The following is a 20,789-nucleotide window of genomic DNA, read 5'->3' as shown; positions in this document are numbered from 1 at the left end:
TTGCAGAGTGGCTTTCTGGCTTGCTGCCAGCCTGTGCATGGTCCACGCTTATGATTCAGGATCTATGACAATGTGAATAATTCAGATGTTTACAATAAAAACACATGAATACATGAATTCACTAATGTTAATGTTAAACTTCTTGGAAAAAATAGTCCTTTGAATCTTTGGTGGTTAGAAATTAAAGACCTCAAATCATGTGCAATAAACAGTAAATAAAGTTACACTGAATGACAAAAAAAAAAATACATTAGGGGCTAGGAAACGTTCAAGGAACTGGGGAACCATTCCCAAATCAGGAAGGGAAGTCACAGGGTGTATATTATTGCTAAGAATACAGTATTTCCTACTACTTACAACATATACAATGTAATGTATTAGATGCCTTCCTATCGCATGAAGTACGTATTCTCATAGAGTAATACTGGTAATATGTTATAGTTATGGCAGTATGTCATATCCTATCTATGTTAATAAAAGGGTAATATGCTAATTAGACCATGAGACCTTCCAGATGTCTTTCCAGACAAAGCCATGGTGGTGAGGCCTAGGCAGAGGCAGTTAGGGGTGATCAGGCCAGGAGGGGAGGGCAGTTGGGGGTGATCAGGCTGGCAGAGGGGGGCAGTTGGGGGCGAGCAGGTCGGCAGAGGGGACCAGTTGGGGGTGATCAGGCTGGCAGGGGGGTGCAGTTGGGGGCAAGCAGGCCAGCATGCAGAGTGGTTAGGGGCAATCAAGCAGGCAGGCAGGTGAGCGGTTAGGAGCCAGCAGTCCCGGATTGTGAGGAGGTTGTCCAACTGCCGGTTTAGGCCCAATCCCACAGGGGTCCCAGATTGGGTAGGATGCAGGCCGGGCTGAGGGACAACCCGCCCCCCCCCCCCCCCGTGCACGAATTTCGTGCACCGTGCCACTAGTCATATATAATTGTTCTTAGTAAAAAGCCACCCTCCACAAACCTCCTGTTGACAGATTTAGGATTTAAAAGATTTTGAGAGGCTGGAATAACTGGTAGAATCCAACAAGGTAAATGTTTAATGAGACAAATATAAGTTTATATTGGGTCTGAAAATTTTTAAACTATATAACTATGTTCTAGAATCTAGACAGTGGTTCTCAACCTTTCTAATGCCGCGACCCTTTAATACAGTTCCTCATGTTGTGGTGACCCCGAACCATAAAATTATTTTCGTTGCTACTTCATAACTGTAATTTTGCTACTGTTATGAATCGTAATGTAAATATCTGTGTTTTCCGATGGTCTTAGGCGACCCTGCTAGCGGTTCTCAACCTGTTCTCAGGCTTGGCTCTGCTCAAGGATACAAAGTTTCAATTATAGAAGATAAATAAATCCCAGATACCAGGACCTCCGCTTGGGTCGCTGGGGGGGGGGGGGGTGGCCGGCCTGAAAACCACCACAGGCCCCTCACCCAGGCCGCCTCATAACCCACAGGTTGAGAACTGCTGCTGTAGAGCCTAAGACCATCGGAAAACACAAGGTATTTACATTATGATTCATAACAGTAGCAAAATTACAGTTATGAAGTAGCAACGAAAATAATTTTATGGTTCGGGGTCACCACAACATGAGGAACTGTATTAAAGGGTCGCGGCATTAGAAAGGTTGAGAACCACTGAGACAAAGTTTAACTAGCTTAGGTAAAAAAGAAGCTTATATTTTAGTCAAAAGTTGGCATAGCATGAGTCAACAGTATGATGTGACCACCAATAAATGGTGAAACTGTCTTAGGCTATATTGCCTTAAAGTTTGTTTTTTAATTTTAATTTTTCAATGACAGTTCACTTTCAACATTTTATTGGCTTCAGGGTGTACATCATAGTGGCCAGACAATCATACACTTTACAAAGTGTTTCCCCTGATATTTTTAGCACCCACCTGGTAACCACAAAGTCATTGCAACATTATTGTCTATTGGTATATTCCCTATGCTGTACTTTACATCCCTGTGACTATTATGTAACTTCCAATTTATACTTCTTATACCTTCACCTCTTTCATCCAGTCCCCCAAACCCCCTCTTCTCTGGCAACCACCAGTCTGCTCTCTGTATCTATGAGTGTGTTTCAATTTTATTTTGTTCTGTAGATTCCACATATAAGTGAAATCATATGATATTTGTCTTTTTTGGAACTGACTTATTTCACTTAGCATAATACCTTCTAGGTCCATCCATACTGTCTCAAATGGTAAGATTTGAATTTTTTATGGTCGAGTAATATTCCATTGTATATATGTACCACTTCTTCTTTATGCACTTGTCTATTGATAGGCACTTGGATGGTTTCCATATATTGGCTATTGTAAATAATGCTGCAATGAGCATAGGGGTGCATATATTCTTTCAAATTAGTGTTTTGGGTTTCTTCAGGTAAATCTCCAGAAGTGGAATTGCTTGGTCACAAGGAAGTTCCATTTTTAATTTTGGAAGGGAACTCTATACTATTTTCCATAGTGGTTGCACCAATATTCATTCCCATCAACTGTGCACGAGGGTGAGCATTTCATTTTCTCCACATACTAGTCCCACTTGTTGTTTGTGGATGTATTGATGATAACCATTCTGAAAGGTGTGAGGTGGTATCGCCTTGTGGTTTTAATTTGATGTTGAGCATCTTTTCATATGTCTCTGGGTGATCTGTATGTCCTCTTTTAAAAAAAATATTTTTTATTGATTTCAGAGAGGAAGGAAGAGGGAGAGAGAGAGAAAGATAGAAACATCAAAGATGAGAGAGAATCATTGATCAGCTGCCTCCCACATGCCCCACACTGGCGATCGAGCCCTTAACCCAGGCGTGTGCCCTGATTGGGAATTGAACCTCCACCTCCTGGTTCATAGGTTGATGCTCAACCACCAGGCTTAACCACCGAGCCATGCCAGCCAGGCTGTATGTCCTCTTTAGAGAAGTCCTCTGCCCATTCTTTTTAATCCTCACCTGAGGATATGTTTTTATTGATTTTAGAGACAGAGGAAGGGAGAGAGGAAGAGAAAGAGAGAGAGAGAGAAGCATCAATGTGAGAGAGAATCATTGATCAGCTACCTCCCTCATGAGCCCAGACCAGGAAAAAACCCAAAACCTAGATATGTGCCTTGTCCTGGAATTGAATCTGCAACCTTTTGGTGTACAGGACAATGCTCTAACCAACTGAGCCACCTGGCCAGGGCCCTCTGCCATTTTTCAATTGGATTATTTGGTTGGTTTTTTGCTATTGAGTAGTATGAATTCTTTATAAATTTTGGATATTAACCCCTTATAAGATGTATCATTGGTGAATATCTTCCCCTTTCAGTAGGTTGTATTTTTATTTTGTTTATGGTTTCCTTTGCTATGCAAAATCTTTTAAGTTTGATGTAGTCCCACCCTAACTAATAAAAGAGTAATATGCAAATTGATCATACCTCTGCTACACCCACAAGCCACGCCCACCAGCCAATCAGGAGCAAATATGCAAATTAACCCAACCAAGATGGCTGCAGCCACAGAGAGAGCAGGAGGTTTGGGTTTCCCCGGCAATGGAGGAAGCCAAGCTTTCCACCTGCCCTGGCCTGCCTTGTCCTCCGCTTAAGGCTACAAAATTTCAATTATAGAAGATAAATAAATCCCAACAAAAATGGTGGCAGCCATGGAGCTGGAGAGAGCAGGAGGCTAGGGTTGCCCCTGGCGATGGAGGAAGCCAAGTTTCCACAGCCCTGGCCGGCCCAGGCCTCCGCTTAAGGCTACAAAGTTTCAATTATAGAAGATAAATAAATCCCAACAAAAATGGCTACAGCCACGGAGCGAGCAGGAGGCTTGGCTCTGCTCAAGGATACAGTTTCAATTATAGAAGATAAATAAATCCCAGATACCAGGACCTCCGCTTGGGTCGCTGGGGGGCGTGGCCGACCTGAAAACCACCTCAGGCCCCTCACCCAGGCCGCCTCACGCCCCAAGAGAACCCCCACCCTGATCCAGGACACCCTTCAGGGCAAACCAGCTGGCCCCCACCCGTGCACCAGGCCTCTATCCTATCTAATCCTTTCTAATAAAAGAATAATATGCAAATTGACTGTCACTCTAACACACAAGATGGCTGCCCCCATGTGGTCAAAGATCCTGCCCCCATGTGGACACAAGATGGCCACCACAAGATGGCCAGCAGGGGAGGGCAGTTGGGAGGACCAGGCCCGCAAGGGAGGGAAGTTAAGGGTGACCAGGCCTGCAGGGGAGGGCAGTTAGGGGTGACCAGGCCGGCAGAGGAGGGAAGTTGGGGGTGACTGGGCCTGCAGGGAAGGGCAGTTGGGGGGGACCCAGGCCTGCAGGGGACGGAAATTAAGGGTGACCAGGCCTGCAGGGGAGGGCAGTTAGGGGTGACCAGGCCTGCAGGGGAGGGCAGTTAGGGGTGACCAGGCCTGCAGGGGAGGGCAGTTAGGAGCAAACAGGCTGGCAGGGGAGCAGTTAGGCATCAATCAGGCTGGCAGAGGAGTGGTTAGGGGGTGATCAGGCTGGCAGGCAGAAGCGGTTAGGGGCAATCAGGAAGGCAGGCAGGCGAGCAGTTGGGAGCCAGTAGTCCTGGATTGTGAGAGGGATGTCTGACTGCCCGTTTAGGCCCGATCCTACCTGGATCGGGCCTAAACAGGCAGTTGGACATCCCTCGAGGAGTCCCAGATTGGAGAGCATGCAGGCTGGGCTGAGGGACACACCCCCCTGTGCACGAATTTCATGCACCAGGCCTCTAGTTTGTATATATTTTCTTTTGTTTTCCTTGCCCAAGGAAGTATATCAGAAAAAAAAAAATATTGCTAAAGAGAAATGTCAGAGATTTTACTTCCTGTACTTTCTTCTAGGATTTTTATGGTTTCAAGTCGTACATTTAAGTCTAATCCTTTTTTTAAAACCTCAATCTTTTTTTAATAGTTTATTGATTTTTAGAGAGAAGAAGGTATAGAGAGAAGAACATTAATGGGAAAGAGAAACATCAATGGGAGAGCACAATATGTATTGGCTATCTCCTGCACGTCCCCTACCTGGGATGGAGCTCAAGGCCCAGGTATGTGCCCTGACTGGGAATCAAATCAGCAGCCCATCACTTCATGGGACAACACACAATCAATTCAACCACACCATCCAGGGCTGTCTTTAATCCATTTTGAATATATCGTGTAAGAAGGTGGACTAGTTGCATCTTCTTAGGTTATACTAATAGAAATGTTTTAAATAAGTAGGTGAATATACTTAACACTATGCAACTATACACTTCAAAATGGTTAGGATGGTAAATTTCGTGGTATTTTTTTTTACCACAATTTAAAAAAATGAGGTGATGATCTCATTTTACTTTGTTTGTTTGTTTGTTTTGTTCTAGTGACCCCATTAGGGTGATTGTGTTTATGTTGCACTTTATGAATGGCAGGGATTTCAGAAAACTAGTAAGAGGACTCAAAATCATGCTGCATGATGGAACTGGGATCCATTCACAAAAAGACTAAAGATGGAGGGAAGGAATAAAGCTGCAATGATTCTCTTAAAATATTTCAGGATTTCCATATTAGAAGAGGAATTATACTTACCACAATTCAAGGAATAGAACTAGGATCAATGGAAGCTTTAAGACAGTGATTCTCAATGTGTGGCTCCCTGGATCAGCAGCATCAACCTCATCAGAGAACTTTTAAAAAAATATACCTAATGCCCTAGCCCAGGGGTGGGCAAACTTTTTGACTCGAGGGTCACAATGGGTTCTTAAACTGGACCGGAGGGCTGGAACAAAAACATGGATGAAGTGTTTGTGTGAACTAATATAAATTCAAAGTAAAGGAGCGGAGGGGAGAGCAAGAGAACTGGATAGAACAGCCGGATCCGGCCCGTGGGCCGTAGTTTGCCCACGGCTGCGCCTAGCCGGTTTGACTCAGTGGATATAGCATCGGCCTGCGGACTGAAAGGTTCCGGGTTTGATTCCAGTCATGGGCATGTACCTTGGTTGCAGGCTCCTCCCCAGCCTGGGCCCTGGTCAGGGCGCATGCAGGAGGCAGCCAATCAATGTGTTTCTTTTACATTGATATTTGTCTCTGTCTTTCCCTCTGTCTTCCACTCTCTCTAAAAAAATCAATGGAAAAATAATCTTGGGTGAGGATTTTTTTAAAAAAGTACCTCCTTGGCCCCCATCGCAGAACTACTGAATTAGAAATTCTGGGGGTGGATCCAGCAATCTCTTTTAACATGCTCTCCAGTGATTCTGATGTACACTAAAGCTTGAGACCCTCTACTCTAGGAAATCAGATTATCTCTATATATAAAACCTAATATGCAAATAGACCAAATGGCGGAACAACCAAACAACCATTCACTATGATGTGTGCTGACCACCAGGGGGCATGTGTGGAACATGGCAGGCATCGGCAGCAGGCAGCAGAGGGCAGAATATGGCAGGCCGCGGCGAGATGGTGGAGCAGGTGAGTAGGGGTGCCAGACCAAGGCAGGGCACCAGTCGCTGTTATTGGGGCAAGCCTCTGGTGTTTAACACATTAAGCGCCCAGCCTGTTTTGTCTTCTGGACAGAAAGTATAGTGTTAGTCACCAGTGACTGACTGGGCACTTGATGAGTTAATGAAAATTCTTTGCTCTTGTGCTCTGTGGTCCTGATGGGCGCTTGCACCCACTGCCAGTGATGGCCCTGCTTGCACCTGCAGCTGGCACTGGAACTGCCACTCGCACCCACTGCCGGTGTCCGGTGCTGGTCCTGATTGCTCGGCGCTGTCAGCAGGTGCAAGCGGTGGGTGCTGGCTCCGATTACCCCTGAGGACTTCTCCACCTCCCCCTGCTCCTGAGGGGTGATCAGGGCCGGCACTCGCAGCTTGCACCTGCTGACAGTGCTGGCCCTGCTCGTACCCACTGCTGGTGCTGGCCCCAATCGCTCCGTGCCGTCAGTGGGTGGAAGCAGCAGTGGTGGGAGCAGGGCTGCTGGCAGACGGGGGACTGGGAGCGTGGTGGGAGAGGCCAGGCAGGGGTGCAGAGGATGGTCTGAGACCTGCCCCTTTGCCCACCGCAGCCTCGCGGCCCACAATTCCTTTCAAGGTGCACCAATTCATGCACAGGGACCCTAGTAGTTCAATAAAAACACATGAAATTTTGATTGCTAAAAAGATACTAGTGCTTCTCAGTCTTCACTGTGCAACATAATCACCTGGAAAGCTTTAAAAAACAAATACAAGTCAACACCAGGAAGACAAACATTCAATTAAAAAAAGAGCAAAGGACCTTAATAGGCATTTCTCCAAAGAGCACATACAGATGTCCAAGAGACATATGAAAAAATGCTCCGCATCACTAAACATCAGAGAGATGCAAATTAAAACCACAACGAGGTATCACTTCACACCTGTCAGAAAGGCTCCCATCAATAAATAAAGAACAAGTACTGGTGAGGATGTGGAGAAAAGGGAATACTTGTGCACTGTTGGTAGGAATGTAGACTGATGCAGCCACTGTGGAAAACAGTATGGAGTTTCCTCAAAAAATTCTAGGAATATCCTATGAATTCCGAAACACCAATCAGAAAGAATATATGCACCCCTATGTTCATAGCAGAATTTACAATAGCCAAGATTTGGAAACAGCCCAAGTGCCCATCAGTAGATAAGTGGATAAAAATGCCGAGGTACATTTTCACAATGGAAAGCTATGTGGCTGTAAAAAAAAAGGAACCCAACTTTTGTGACAGCATGGATGGACCTGGAGTTTATTATGCTAAGTGAAATAAGTCAGACACAGAAAGACAAATACCATATGATCTCACTTATATGTGGCATCTAATAAACAAAATAACCTGACAAACAAAATAGAACCAGAGGCATAGATACATGGAACAGACTGACAGAGGTCAGAGGGGAAGGGGATGGGGGGGGACTGAATGAAAGAAGGTGAAGCCATTAGCTAAATAACATATATGCATAGCCCATGGACACAGACAACAGTGTGGTGATGGCCAGAGGTGGGGTGGGGGTTAGGCTGAGGCTGGGTGGAGGTGGGTAAAGGGAGGGAAATAGGGAACATCTGTAATAATGTCAACAATAAAAACAAAGAAAACTATGACTGGGAATCACTCCCAGAGATTCTGGCTAATTAGTCTTCGATGGAGCCTGGACATTGGTGTTTTAAAAAAATCCCAGGTGATTTTAATATGCAGCCAGGGTTGAGAACTTCCTTGGTGGAAGGTTTAACTAGGATCACTTGGTTGGCAGTTTTTAAGAGATAACTTGGGGACCCTATTTAAAAACACAGATTCTTGGGCCATAACCCTGGAGATTTAAATAGATTTGAGGTAGTGGCAAAGATTCTTTTCTTTCTTTAAAAAAAAATTTCTTCTTGTTACACTAAAACACATTTAGCTTGATAATTATCATTCTAGGTCACAAGACCTTTATATCAACTAGCTGAGTCACCAAATAGCTATTGGATAGCCATTATGTGTCAGGATCTGAGCCTATCCTGTAGGGCAGTGATTCCCAATGTGGTTGATCATCAGAATTACTTCTGGATATATTGTTACCTGCAGAGATTTTGTTTTTATATTTTTAATTTACTTTATTTTAAGAACATACATAGCTGGGAATCATTTTACTTCTACTGTGGTAGATATAACATATCTTTGAAAATCTAAATAAACTTACAGACTGCTGAATCTTTCACATTAACTGTGCTTAATTGTCACATTTTTATTGTAATTCAGCATGTATGATTTTGAAAATCTGTGCATGTGAATTTTATGTGAAACTCTGGAGAAGAATGACATTTACATGGAGATTTGTTCCTGAAATTTTGAATGTAAATGTAATCATATTTGAATTGATTAGGTAAGCATGCTCGTTTAAGAAAATTAGGGTAAATCATTTTAAAGTAAATTTTAATATGCATCATCGCTCTATCTTCTTGATTAATTTCAGGTTTTTGTGTATTACTTTTTGATATACTGAAGTCAAACATCAACACATTCATTATAGTACACCCACAAAGAATTTGCCATTGACAAGTAATTGTAAGTGAATTTATTGCACCTAAAGTCAAAGTTTCACTTCTTTCATCAGGAACAACATTGCTTAATGTTAAATGTTATAGATCAAAAGACTTACTGCGTTAATAGAAAGTTCTAAACTTAGGCTTTAATACCCTCTAGTTTTGATAGATGTGCCTCCTATATTCACTCGTGTGTGTGTGTGTATGTGTGTGTGTGTGTGTGTGTGTGTGCGTGTGTGTGTGGTATGTGGTGTGTGTGTGTATGTGCAAGCACCTTCTGTCTTAATCTGGTTCAAATCTCATGACCGCTTGCCTGAAACTGGTTCCTAACTCATATCTCCATTTTAAGTCTCTTCTTTTTCTTTGTTGAATGCAGAATTAAATTCAGGTGCCCTCATGAAGCTGATTATGGTTTGGCCACATTCAAAACTTTCAGTTATTGTCCTTCATACTCTTGTTTCCCCCCTCAAAAAAGAGCATTTATTGAAGGCCTTCTATATGCAAAGCAAGGTAACTGTTATATCTTTAGCCCTTTAAACCAATCTGCAAAGTAGATTCCATTTTTTTAATCTGAATTTTACACATCTTTTAAAACTTAGTTCAAAACATGTTCTCTTCTAGAAAGCTTTTCTCAAACTCCTCAGCAGGAACATACTGTACTTTATGTTTTATAGCACTTAAGACATTTTGATCTTGGGATCATAGTTATTTCTATACACATATTATCTTCCTTACTAATTTTTAAATTCCTTGAAATTAGGAATTATGTACTTGCATTATCATTTCCACCATATGGAACTATTATGTGTGTATAATGGAAAAGTCAAGATAAAGTTTTAGGTGCCAGCTCCACCAAATAATACATGTGACAAATTATTTTGATTTCCATGAATTCCAATTTCCTTACTTTCACAATGTGGGAAATGCCTTACCTTGCATATTTGTTTTAAAGATATAACAGTTACCTTGTTTGGCATATAGAAGGCCTTCAATAAGTGCTCATTCTTTTTTCTTATCTCTTTCTAAAATGTCTACCATAGTACTTCTAAATTTCCCTCAATAAATATCAACAAAGCTAAATGATGCCCAAAGGCATGGATTATTTGGCTTAGCATAATGCTCTCCAATTCCATCCATGCTGTTGCAAATGATAAGAATTCATTCTTTTTTACCACAGTGTAGTATTCCATTGTGTAGATGTACCACAGGTTTTTAATCCACTCATCTACTGATGGGCACTTAGGCAGTTTCCAAATTTTAGCTATGGTAAGTTGTGCTGCTATGAACATAGGGGTACATCTATCCTTTCTGATTGGTGTTTCTAGTTTCTTGGGATATATTCCTAGAAGTGGGATCACTGGGTCAAATGGGAGTTCCATTTTTAGTTTTTTGAGGAAACTCCATACTATTCTCCACAGTGGCTGCACCAGTCTGCATTCCCACCAGCAGTGCACGAGGGTTCCTTTTTCTCTGCATCCTCGCCAGCACTTGTTGATTTGTTGATGATAGCCATTCTGACAGGTGTGAGATGGTACTGCATCGTAATTTTGATTTGCATCTCTCGGATGATTAGTGACTTTGAGTATGTTTTCATATGCCTCTTGGCCTTCCTTAGGTCCTCTTTTGAAAAGTATCTATTTAGGTCCATTGCCCATTTTTTGATTGGGTTATCTTCCTTTTGTTAAGTTGTATGACTTCTCTGTAAATTTTGGGGATTAAACCATTATCGGAAATATCATTGGCAAATATGTTCTCCCATGCAGTGGGCTTTCTTGTTGTTTTGTGGATGGTTTCTTTTGCTTGCAGAAGCTTTTTATTTTGATGTAGTCCCATTTGTTTATTTTCTCCTTAGTCTTCATTGCCCTAGGAGCTGTGTCTCTAAAGATATTGCTACAACATATGTCTGCTATTTTGCTGCTTATGGAGTCTTGTAGGATTTTTATGGTTTCCTGTCTTACATTTAAGTCCTTTAGCCATTTTGAGTTGTTTTTGTGTATGGTGTAATTTGGTGATCTAGTTTCATTTTTTTCATGTATCTGTCCAAATGTTCCAGCACCATTTATTGAAGAGACTGTTTTGACTCCATTGTATGCTCTTGCCTCCTTTGTCAAATATTAATTGAGCATAATGGCTTGGGTCGATTTCTGGGTTCTCTGTTCTGTTCCATTGGTCTATATGTCTGTTCTTGTGCCATTACCAGGAAGTTTTGAGAACCATGGCTTGGTAATATAGCTTGATATCTGGTAATGTGATCCCTCCAACTTTGTTCTTCTTTCTCAGAATTGCTGTGGCTATTCGGGGTCTTTTTTTATCCCAGATGAATTTTTGGACAGTTTGTTCTAGATCTTTGAAATATGCCATTGGTATTTTAATGGGGATTGCATTGAATCTGTAGATTTCTTTGGGTAGTATGGACATTTTAATGATGTTGATTCTACCAATCCATGAACATGGTATATTCTTCCATTTGTTTATGTCTTCCTGTATCTCTTTTTTCAATATCCTGAAGTTTTCCGAGTACAGGTCTTTTACATCCTTAGTTAAGTTTATTCCTAGGTATCTTAATTTTCTGGTGCAATGGTAAATGGGATTTTTTTTTCATTTCTCTTTCTGTGAGTTCATTATTGGTGTATAAAAAGGCCATAGATTTCTGGGTGTTAATTTTGTATCCTGTTACATTGCCAAATTCATTTATTAGGTCTAGTAGTTTTTTGATGGAGTCTTTGGGGATTTCTATGTATAGTATCATGTCATTTGTGAATAAGGACAGTTTTACTTCTTCTTTTCCAATTTGGGTGCCTTTTAATTCTTCTTCTTGTCTGATCACTATGGCTAGCACTTCCAGTACTATGTCAAACAAGAGTGGTGAAAGCAGGCATCCCTGTCTTGTTCCTGTTCTTAGGGGAAATGAACTTAGTTTTTGCCCATTTAGTATGATGTTGGCTGTAGGTTTGTCATATAAGGCTTTTATTATATTGAGGTATGATGCCTCTATCCCCACTTTGCTGAGAGATTTTATCAAGAAAGAGTGTTGAATTTTGTCAAATGCTTTTTCTGTATTGATTGATATGATTATGTGATTTTTGTCTCTCAGTTTGTTTATGTGATGTATCACATTAATTGATTTGCGGATATTGTACCATCCTTGCATCCCCAGAATAAATCCCAATTGGTCATGTGTATGATCTTTCTAATGTACTGCTGAATCCAATTTGCTAGGATTTTGTTGAGAATTTTAGAATCTATGTTCATCAAGGATATTGGCCTGTAGTTCTCTTTTTTGTGGTGTCTTTATCTGGTTTTGGGATCAGGGTAATGCTGGTTTCTTAGAAAGAGCTTGGAAGTGTGCCTACCTCTTGCATTTTTTTGGAATAGCTGAGGAGGATGGGTTTTAGTTCTTCTTTGAATGTTTGTTAGAACTCCCTTGTAAAGCCGTCCAGACCAGCGCTTTTGTTTGTTGGAAGATTTCTGATGACTGCTTCAATTTCTTCAGTAGTTATCAGCCTATTCACATTTTTTTATTCTTCCTGATTGAGTTTTGGAAGCTTGTATTTTTCTAAGAATATGTCCATTTCATCTAGGTTGTCCATTTTGTTGGAATAGAGTTGTTCATAGTATTTTTTCATAATAATTTGTATTTCTGTGGGATCAGTTTTTTTTAATGTTTTATTTTTATTTTTTTATTAAGGTATTATATGTGTACATATCTTACCATTGCCCCCCCTACCCCACTCCCATACATGCCTCACCCCCCAATGTTTTGCATCCGTTGGTTACTCTTATATACATGCATGTAAGTCCTTCAGTTGATCTCTTATTTCCCCCACCTCTCCCTAACCTTACTGCTGTAATTTGACAGTCTGTTTGATGCTTTACTGCCTCTGTATCTATCTTTTGGTTCATCAGTTTATAATGTTTTTCATTATCCCCAAATGAGTGAGATCATGTGGTATTTTTCTTTCATTGACTGGCTTATTTCACTTAGCATAATGTTCTCTAATTCCATCCAGGTGCCTACAAATGGTAGTAATTCCTTCTTTTTTATGGCAGCATAGTATTCCATTGTGTAGATGTACCATAGTTTTCTGATCCAGTCATCTGCTGATGGGCACTTAGGCTGTTTCCAAATCTTAGCTATGGTAAATTGTGCTGCTATGAACATAGGGGTGCATATATCCTTTCTGATTGGTGTTTCTAGTTTCTTAGGATATATTCCCAGGAGTGGGATTACTGGGTCAAATGGGAGTTCTATTTTCAGTTTTTTGAGGAAACTCCATACTGTTCTCCACAGTGGCTGCACCAGTCTGCATTCCCACCAGCAGTGCACAAGGGTTCCTTTTTCTCCGCATCCTCGCCAACACTTGTCGTTTGTTGATTTGTTGATGATAGCCATTCTGACAGGTGTGAGATGGTATCGCATTGTCGTTTTGATTTGCATCTCTCGGATAATTAGTGACTTTGAGCATGTTTTCATGTGTCTCTTGGCCTTCCTTCTGTCTTCTTTCGAAAAGATTCTATTTAGGTCTGTTGCCCATTTTTTTATTGGATCATTTATCTTCTGTGGGATCAGTTGTTACTTCACCTCTTTCATTTCAAATTTTGTTTATTTGGGTCCTCTCTCTTTGCTTCTTAGTGAGCCTGGCTAGAGGTTCATCAATCTTGTTTATCCTTTCAAAGAAGCAGATCTTGGATTTGTTGATCTTTTGTATTTTTTTTTTTTTTTGGTGTCTATGTCATTTTTTCCCACTCTGATTTTTATTATTTCCTTCCTTCTGCTTACACTGGCCTTTTCTTGTTGCTCTCTTTCTAACTCTTTGAGTTCTATGGTGAGATAATTTATTACCATTGTTTCTTGTTTTTTGATATAGGCCTGTAGAGCTATGAACTTTTCTCTCAAGACTGCTTTCACTGTGTACCACAGATTTTGGATTGTTGTGTTTTCATTGTGATTTGTTGCCAGGATGCTTTTTAATTCTTCTTTGATCTCTTTGGTAACCCAATCATTGTTTAATAGCATGCAATTTAGCCTCCAGGTGTTTAATTTTTTTATTGTTTTTGTAGTAGTTGATTTCTAGTTTTATGCTATTGTGATCTGAAAAGATGCTTGATATGATTTCTGTCTTTTTGAACTTGAAGAGGCTTTGCCTGTGTCCCATATGTGGTCTATCTTTGAAAATGACCCATGTGCACTTGAGAGGAATATATATTCTGTGGCTTTGGGCTGAAATCTTCTGAAGATGTCAATTAATTCCATCTGATCTAGTGAGTCATTTATGATTAATGTTTCTTTGCTGATTTTTTGTTTAGAGGATTTGTCCAGTGCTGTTAGTGGGGTATTAAAGTCCCCTACTATGACTGTATGCTGCCAATTTCTCCCTTGATATCCTCCACAAGTTTATTATGTATTTGGGTGCTCCTGTATTGGGTGCATATATGTTTACCAGAGTTATATCTTCTTGCTGAATGCTCTCTTTAGTATTATGAAGTGGCCTTCCTTATCTCTTGTATGGCCTTCACTTTGAGGTCTAATTTGTCAGATATAAGTATTGCTACCCCAGCTTTTTTTTCATTCACCAGAAAAACCTTTTTCCATCCCTTCAACATCAGTCTGTGTGAGTCCTTTGTTCTGAGGTGATTTTCCTGTAGACAGCAGATATATGGGTCATGTTTTCTTATCCACTCAGCTACCTTATTTCCTTTGATTGGGGCATTTAATCCACTTGCATTTAAAGTTATTATTGATAGGTACTTGTTTGTCACCATTTTTATTCTTTACCCCTGTGTTCCTTCTTCCCTTCCTATTTCTTCTTTTTACAGCAGACCGTTTAGCATTTCTTGCATTGCTGGTTTGGTGGTAATAAACTCCCTTAGTCCTTTTTTGTCTGTGAAGCTCCTGATTTCACCCTCAATTTTGATTGATAGCCTTGCTGGGTACAGTATTCTTGGATTCAGACCCTTCCTTTGCATGACTTTGTATATTTCATTCCATTTCCTTCTGGCCTGATGTGTTTCTGTTGGGAAATCAATTACTAGTGTGATGGGGGATCCTATGTAGGCAACTTTCTGTCTCTTTCTGGCAGCCTTTAAGATTCTTACTTTGTCGTTGGTTTTGCCAGTTTAATTATATTGTGTCTTGGTGTTGGTCTTTTGGGGTTCATTTTGTTTGGGACCCTGTGAGCTTCTTGGACTTGTGTGAGTTTTTTTCTTCCCTATATCAGGGAAGATTTCTGTCATTACTTTTTCAAACAGGTTTTCTATTTCTTGCTCAGTTTCCTCCCCTTCTGGCACCCCTATTATGCTGATGTTTCGTTTCCTGTTCTCCCAAAGTTTCCTTAGACTTTCCTCCTGTTTTTTAAGTATTTTTTTTAGATGCTGCTCTGCTTGGGTATTTTTTCCTACTTTGTCTTCTAGCTCACTGATATGGTCTTCTGCTTCTTCTAGTCTACTCTTGATGCTTTCTATTGCATACTTTATTGCAGCGATGTAATTTTTCATCTCTTCTTGGTTCTTCTTCATTTCCTCTTGGTTCTTACACACGTTGTTGAATTTGTCTTCCAACCTTTTCAGCAACCTTATGACCATTGCTCTGAATTCTTTCTCTGACAGGTTGCTTGCCTCCATTTTGTTTACTTTCTTTTCTGGTGATTCCTTCTTTTCTTTCGTATGCGGGCTGTTTCTTTGTCTCCCCATGATCCCTCCTCTATGGATGTCTGGTTATGTAGCTCTCTGTGTCCTTTTCCTAGACAATATCTGACCTTTCTGTCAATGGATTGCCTCACCAGCTCTGTTTAATTTGCCAATTCCAGTGGATGTAATTGATTCAGCTGTTCCTTCTATCTGCTCTGTGCGAAGGCGCAGGGCTCGTCCACGTATTCACGTCGCTTTGTCTCCTCCTGGACTGACTTTCTAGGTGCCCGTGGTTGGAGAGGCTGGCGTCTTGGTATTCCTGGGTTCACAACTGAGGCAGCTTGTCCCTAGGGGTTGTCGTTGTAGGGTCCCAGGAGGTATCCGAGATCTCCCCAGTGGAAGTAATGGTGGGATTCAGATCACCGCCACTCTCCTCTTCAAGATGGCACAGTCTCTGTGGCAGCACTGGCCACTGCAGGAGAGATCTCATCAGCAGTAGAGGCTGCCTGGCCAGGGGAGCCCCATCCCGCAGGCCCTGGGAAATAGCTGTCCCTCACTTACAAGTATAGACACTTCCTGCACATCCATGCACTCTCCTTTCATTCTCTCACTCACACACTATCTTGCTGCCTCCTCTCCCATCGGCAGCCATCTTGGAACTTGCAGTTTCAAACTTTCATTATCAGAAGAGGGGAAATCTGGAATTAAAGGTTAATGTACGAAATAAATGAGTGTTAAATTTTATGAATTTTGAAACATCTGTTGTCTTCTTAAAGGAAACTTTGCCTCTGTAGTAAGTTATATTGCCACCAAGTGATAATATTTACTTATTAAAGATTTTATTAGTAAGTTCAAGATCCTACCACTATGCTCAGATTGCATATAGTACTTAAATATAAAATGAAGTTCTGATATACATTTTAAACACTGCACCTTACTGATTTTAGAGTCAAAGTTAGATAAATCATATATTTTAAAACAATTTAAAATATAATTCAGACGTGATAATATATATTGTAGAGATGCATTTGTAACTGTTCATCAAGTCATTTCTTTTTTTGTTATTGATTTCAGAGAGAAAGGGAGATGGAGAGAGAGCAACATCAATGATGAGAGAGAACCATTGATCAGCTGCCTCCTACATGTTCCCTACTGGGGATTAAGCCTGACACTTGGGTATGTGCCCTGACTAGGAATCAACTGGGAATCAAACAGTGACCTCCTGGTTCACAGGACGACACTCAACCACTGAGCCATGCCGGCCGGCTATCACGTCATTTCTGACATGTTCCTAATTATATACAGTGTCCCCAACAATGTATACACACACTTTGAATAATTAATAAGGCAGTGTTTATTACAGTACATTTCATTTTTAAAATTGAGCTATCAGCTGTTAAAGTGTATACATATATATGTTTGGGGGTACCCTATAGTTATTCTTAAACACGGAAAATTTTAAAATAAGCTTTTTTTTAGTTCATACATTGATATTGAAATTTATTTTTATTTTTTTCTTTTCTTTTTTTTATTAAGGTATTATATGTGTACATATCTTACCATTGCCCCCCCACCCCACTCCCATACATGCCCTCACCCCCCAATGTTTTGCATCCGTTGGATACTCTTATATAAGTCCTTCAGTTGATCTCTTATTTCCCCCACCTCTCCCTAACCTTCCCGCTGTAATTTGACAGTCTGTTTGATGCTTTACTGCCTCTGTATTTATCTTTTTGTTCATCAGTTTATAACGTTTTTTATTATCCCCAAATGAGTGAGATCATGTGGTATTTTTCTTTCATTGACTGGCTTATTTCACTTAGCATAATGTTCTCCAATTCCATCCAGGTTGCTACAAATGGTAGTAATTCCTTCTTTTTTATGGCAGCATAGCATTCCATTGTGTAGATGTACCATAGTTTTCTAATCCAGTCATCTGCTGACGGGCACCTAGGCTGTTTCCAAATCTTAGCTATTGTAAATTGTGCTGCTATGAACATAGGGGTGCATATATCCTTTCTGATTGGTGTTTCTAGTTTCTTAGGATATATTCCTAGGAGTGGGATTACTGGGTCAAATGGGAGTTCCATTTTCAGTTTTTTGAGGAAACTCCATACTGTTCTCCACAGTGGCTGCACCAGTCTGCATTCCCACCAGCAGTGCACGAGGGTTCCTTTTTCTCCGCATCCTCACCAACACTTGTCGTTTGTTGATTTGTTGATGATAGCCATTCTGACAGGTGTGAGATGGTACCTCATTGCCGTTTTGATTTGCATCTCTCGGATAATTAGTGACTTTGAGCATGTTTTCATGTGTCTCTTGGCCTTCCTTCTGTCTTCTTTCGAAAAGATTCTATTTTGGTCCTTTGCCCATTTTTTTATTGGGTCATTTATCTTCCTTTTATTAAGTTGTATAAGCTGCCTGTAGATGTTGGAGATTAAACCTTTATCAGTGATAACATTTGCAAATATGTTCTCCCATACAGTGGGGCTTCTTGTTGTTTTGTTGATGGTTTCTTTTGCTGTGAAAAACCTTTTTATTTTGATGCAGTCCCATTTGTTTATTTTCTCTTTGGCTTCCGATGCCCTAGGGGCAGTATCACTGAAAAAGTTCTTTCGGCATATGTCTGAGATTTTGCTGCCTCTGGATTTCTCTAGTATTTTTATGGTTTCCCGTCTTATATTTAAGTCCTGTATCCATTTTGAGTTTAGTTTTGTGTATGGTGTAAGATGGTGATCTAGTTTCATTTTTTTGCATGTATCTGTCCAATTTTCCCAACACCATTTATTGAAGAGACTGTCTTGACTCCATTGTATGTTCATGCCTCCTTTGTCAAATATTAATTGTGCATAGTGGTTTGGGTCGATATCTCGATTCTCTTTTCTATTCCATTGAACTATAAGTCTGTTCTTGTGCCAGTACCAGGCTGTTTTGAGGACAGTGGCTTTGTAATACAGCTTGAAATCTGGTATTGAGATCCCTCCTACTTTATTCTTCTTTCGCAGGATTGCTGTGGCTATTTGGGGTCTTTTTTTATTCCAGATGAATTTTTGGAGAGTTCTTTCTAGGGCTGTGTAATATGCCGTTGGTATTTTAATGGGGAGTGCATTGAATCTATAGATTGCTTTGGGTAGTATGGACATTTTAATGATGTTGATTCTACCAATCCATGAACATGGTATGTTCTTCCATCTGTTTACATCTTCCTCTATCTCTTTTTTCAATGTCCTGTAGTTTTCCGCATATAGGTCTTTTACCTCCTTGGTTAGGTTTATTCCTAAGTATCTTAATTTTTTTGGTGCGATGGAAAATGGGATTGCTTTTTTAGTCTCTCTTTCTGTAAGTTCACTGTTGGTGTATAGAAATGCCATAGATTTCTTGGCGTTAATTTTGTATCCTGCTACATTGCCGAATTCATTTATTAAGTCTGTTAGTTTTTTGATAGAGTCTTTCGGGTTTTTTATGTACAATATCATGCCATCTGCAAATAAGGACAGCTTTACTTCTTCTTTTCCAATTTGGATGCCTTTTATTTCTTCTTCTTGTCTAATTGCAATGGCTAATACTTCCAGTACTATGTCAAACAGGAGTGGTGAGAGTGGGCATCCTTGTCTTGTTCCTGTTCTTAGGGGAAATGGTTTTAGTTTTTGCCCATTGAGTATGATGTTAGCTGTGGGTTTATCATATATAGCTTTTATTATGTTGAGGTATGATCCTTCTATTCCCACCTTGTTGAGAGTTTTTATCAAGAAAGGGTGTTGGATTTTGTCAAATGCTTTTTCTGCATCAATTGATATGACTATGTGATTTTTATCTTTCAATTTGTTTATGTGATGTATCACATTTATTGATTTTCGGATATTGAACCATCCTTGCATTCCTGGGATAAATTCTACTTGGTCATGGTGTATGATCTTTCTGATGTACTGCTGGATCCGATTTGCTAGAATTTTGTTGAGGATTTTGGCATCTACATTCATGAGGGATATTGGCCTGTAATTCTCTTTCATTGTGTTGTCTTTATCTGGTTTTGGTATTAGGGTGATGCTGGCTGCATAGAAGGAGCTTGGAAGTATTCCTTCCTCTTGAATTTTTTGGAATAGTCTGAGGAGGATAGGTTTTAGTTCTTCCTTGAATGTTTGGTAAAACTCTCCTGTGAAGCCGTCTGGCCCCGGGCTTTTGTTTGCCGGAAGCTCTTTGATGACTGCTTCAATTTCTTCCATAGTTACTGGCATATTGAGTTGTTTAGATTCTTCCTGATTGAGTTTTGGAAGGTTATATTTTTCTAGGAATATGTCCATTTCCTCCAGGTTGTCCAGTTTGTTGGAATAGAGTTGTTCGTAGTATTTTTTAACAATCCTTTGTATTTCGGCGGGATCTGTTGTTATTTCACCTCTTTCATTTCTGATTTTGTTTATTTGGGTCCTTTCTCTTTGCTTCTTGGTGAGCCTGGCTAGAGGTTCATCAATCTTGTTTATCCTTTCAAAGAACCAGCTCTTGGTTTTGTTGATCTTTTGTATTGTTTCTTTGGTCTCTATGTCGTTTATCTGTGCTCTGATCTTTATTATTTCCTTCCTTCTGCTTACACTGGGCTTTTCTTGTTGCTCTTTTTCTAACTCTTTGAGTTGTTGGGTTAGGTAATTTATTACTCCTGTTTCTTGTTTTTTCCAGTAGGCTTGTAGAGCTATGAACTTCCCTCTCAAGACTGCTTTCGCTGTGTCCCATAGATTTTGGATTGTTGTGTTTTCATTGTCATTTGTTGCCATGATGTTTTTTATTTCTTCTTTGATCTCTCTGGTAACCCAGTCATTGTTTAATAGCATGCTGTTTAGTCTCCATGTGTTTGATTTCTTTGGGTTGTTTTTATTGTAGTTGATTTCCACTTTTATGCCACTGTGGTCTGAGAAGATGATACTTGATATGATTTCTATCTTCTTGAATTTGAAGAGACTTTGCCTATGTCACAACATATGGTCTATCTTTGAAAAGGACCCTTGTGCACTTGAGAAGAACGTATATTCTGTGGCTTTGGGCTGAAATGTTCTGAAGATGTCAATTAATTCCATCCGGTCTAGTGAGTCATTTAGGATTGATGTTTCTTTGCTGATTTTTTGTTTAGAGGATTTGTCCAGTGGTGATAGTGGGGTATTAAAGTCTCCT

At 40.3% G+C, this 20,789-nt stretch overlaps 1 protein-coding gene across 2 annotated transcripts in view; it reads left to right on the top strand.

Moving 5' to 3' along the window:
- The window catches only part of ZMAT1 (zinc finger matrin-type 1), a 119,985-nt gene that overhangs the window by 65,455 nt on the left and 33,741 nt on the right, over nt 1–20,789 (top strand). The window lies entirely within an intron of this gene.

Source organism: Plecotus auritus, assembly GCF_963455305.1.
Source record: "Plecotus auritus genome assembly, chromosome: X".
In the NCBI taxonomy this organism is placed as follows: Eukaryota; Metazoa; Chordata; class Mammalia; order Chiroptera; family Vespertilionidae; genus Plecotus; species Plecotus auritus.
This window is presented reverse-complemented; position numbering and strand designations above follow the sequence as displayed.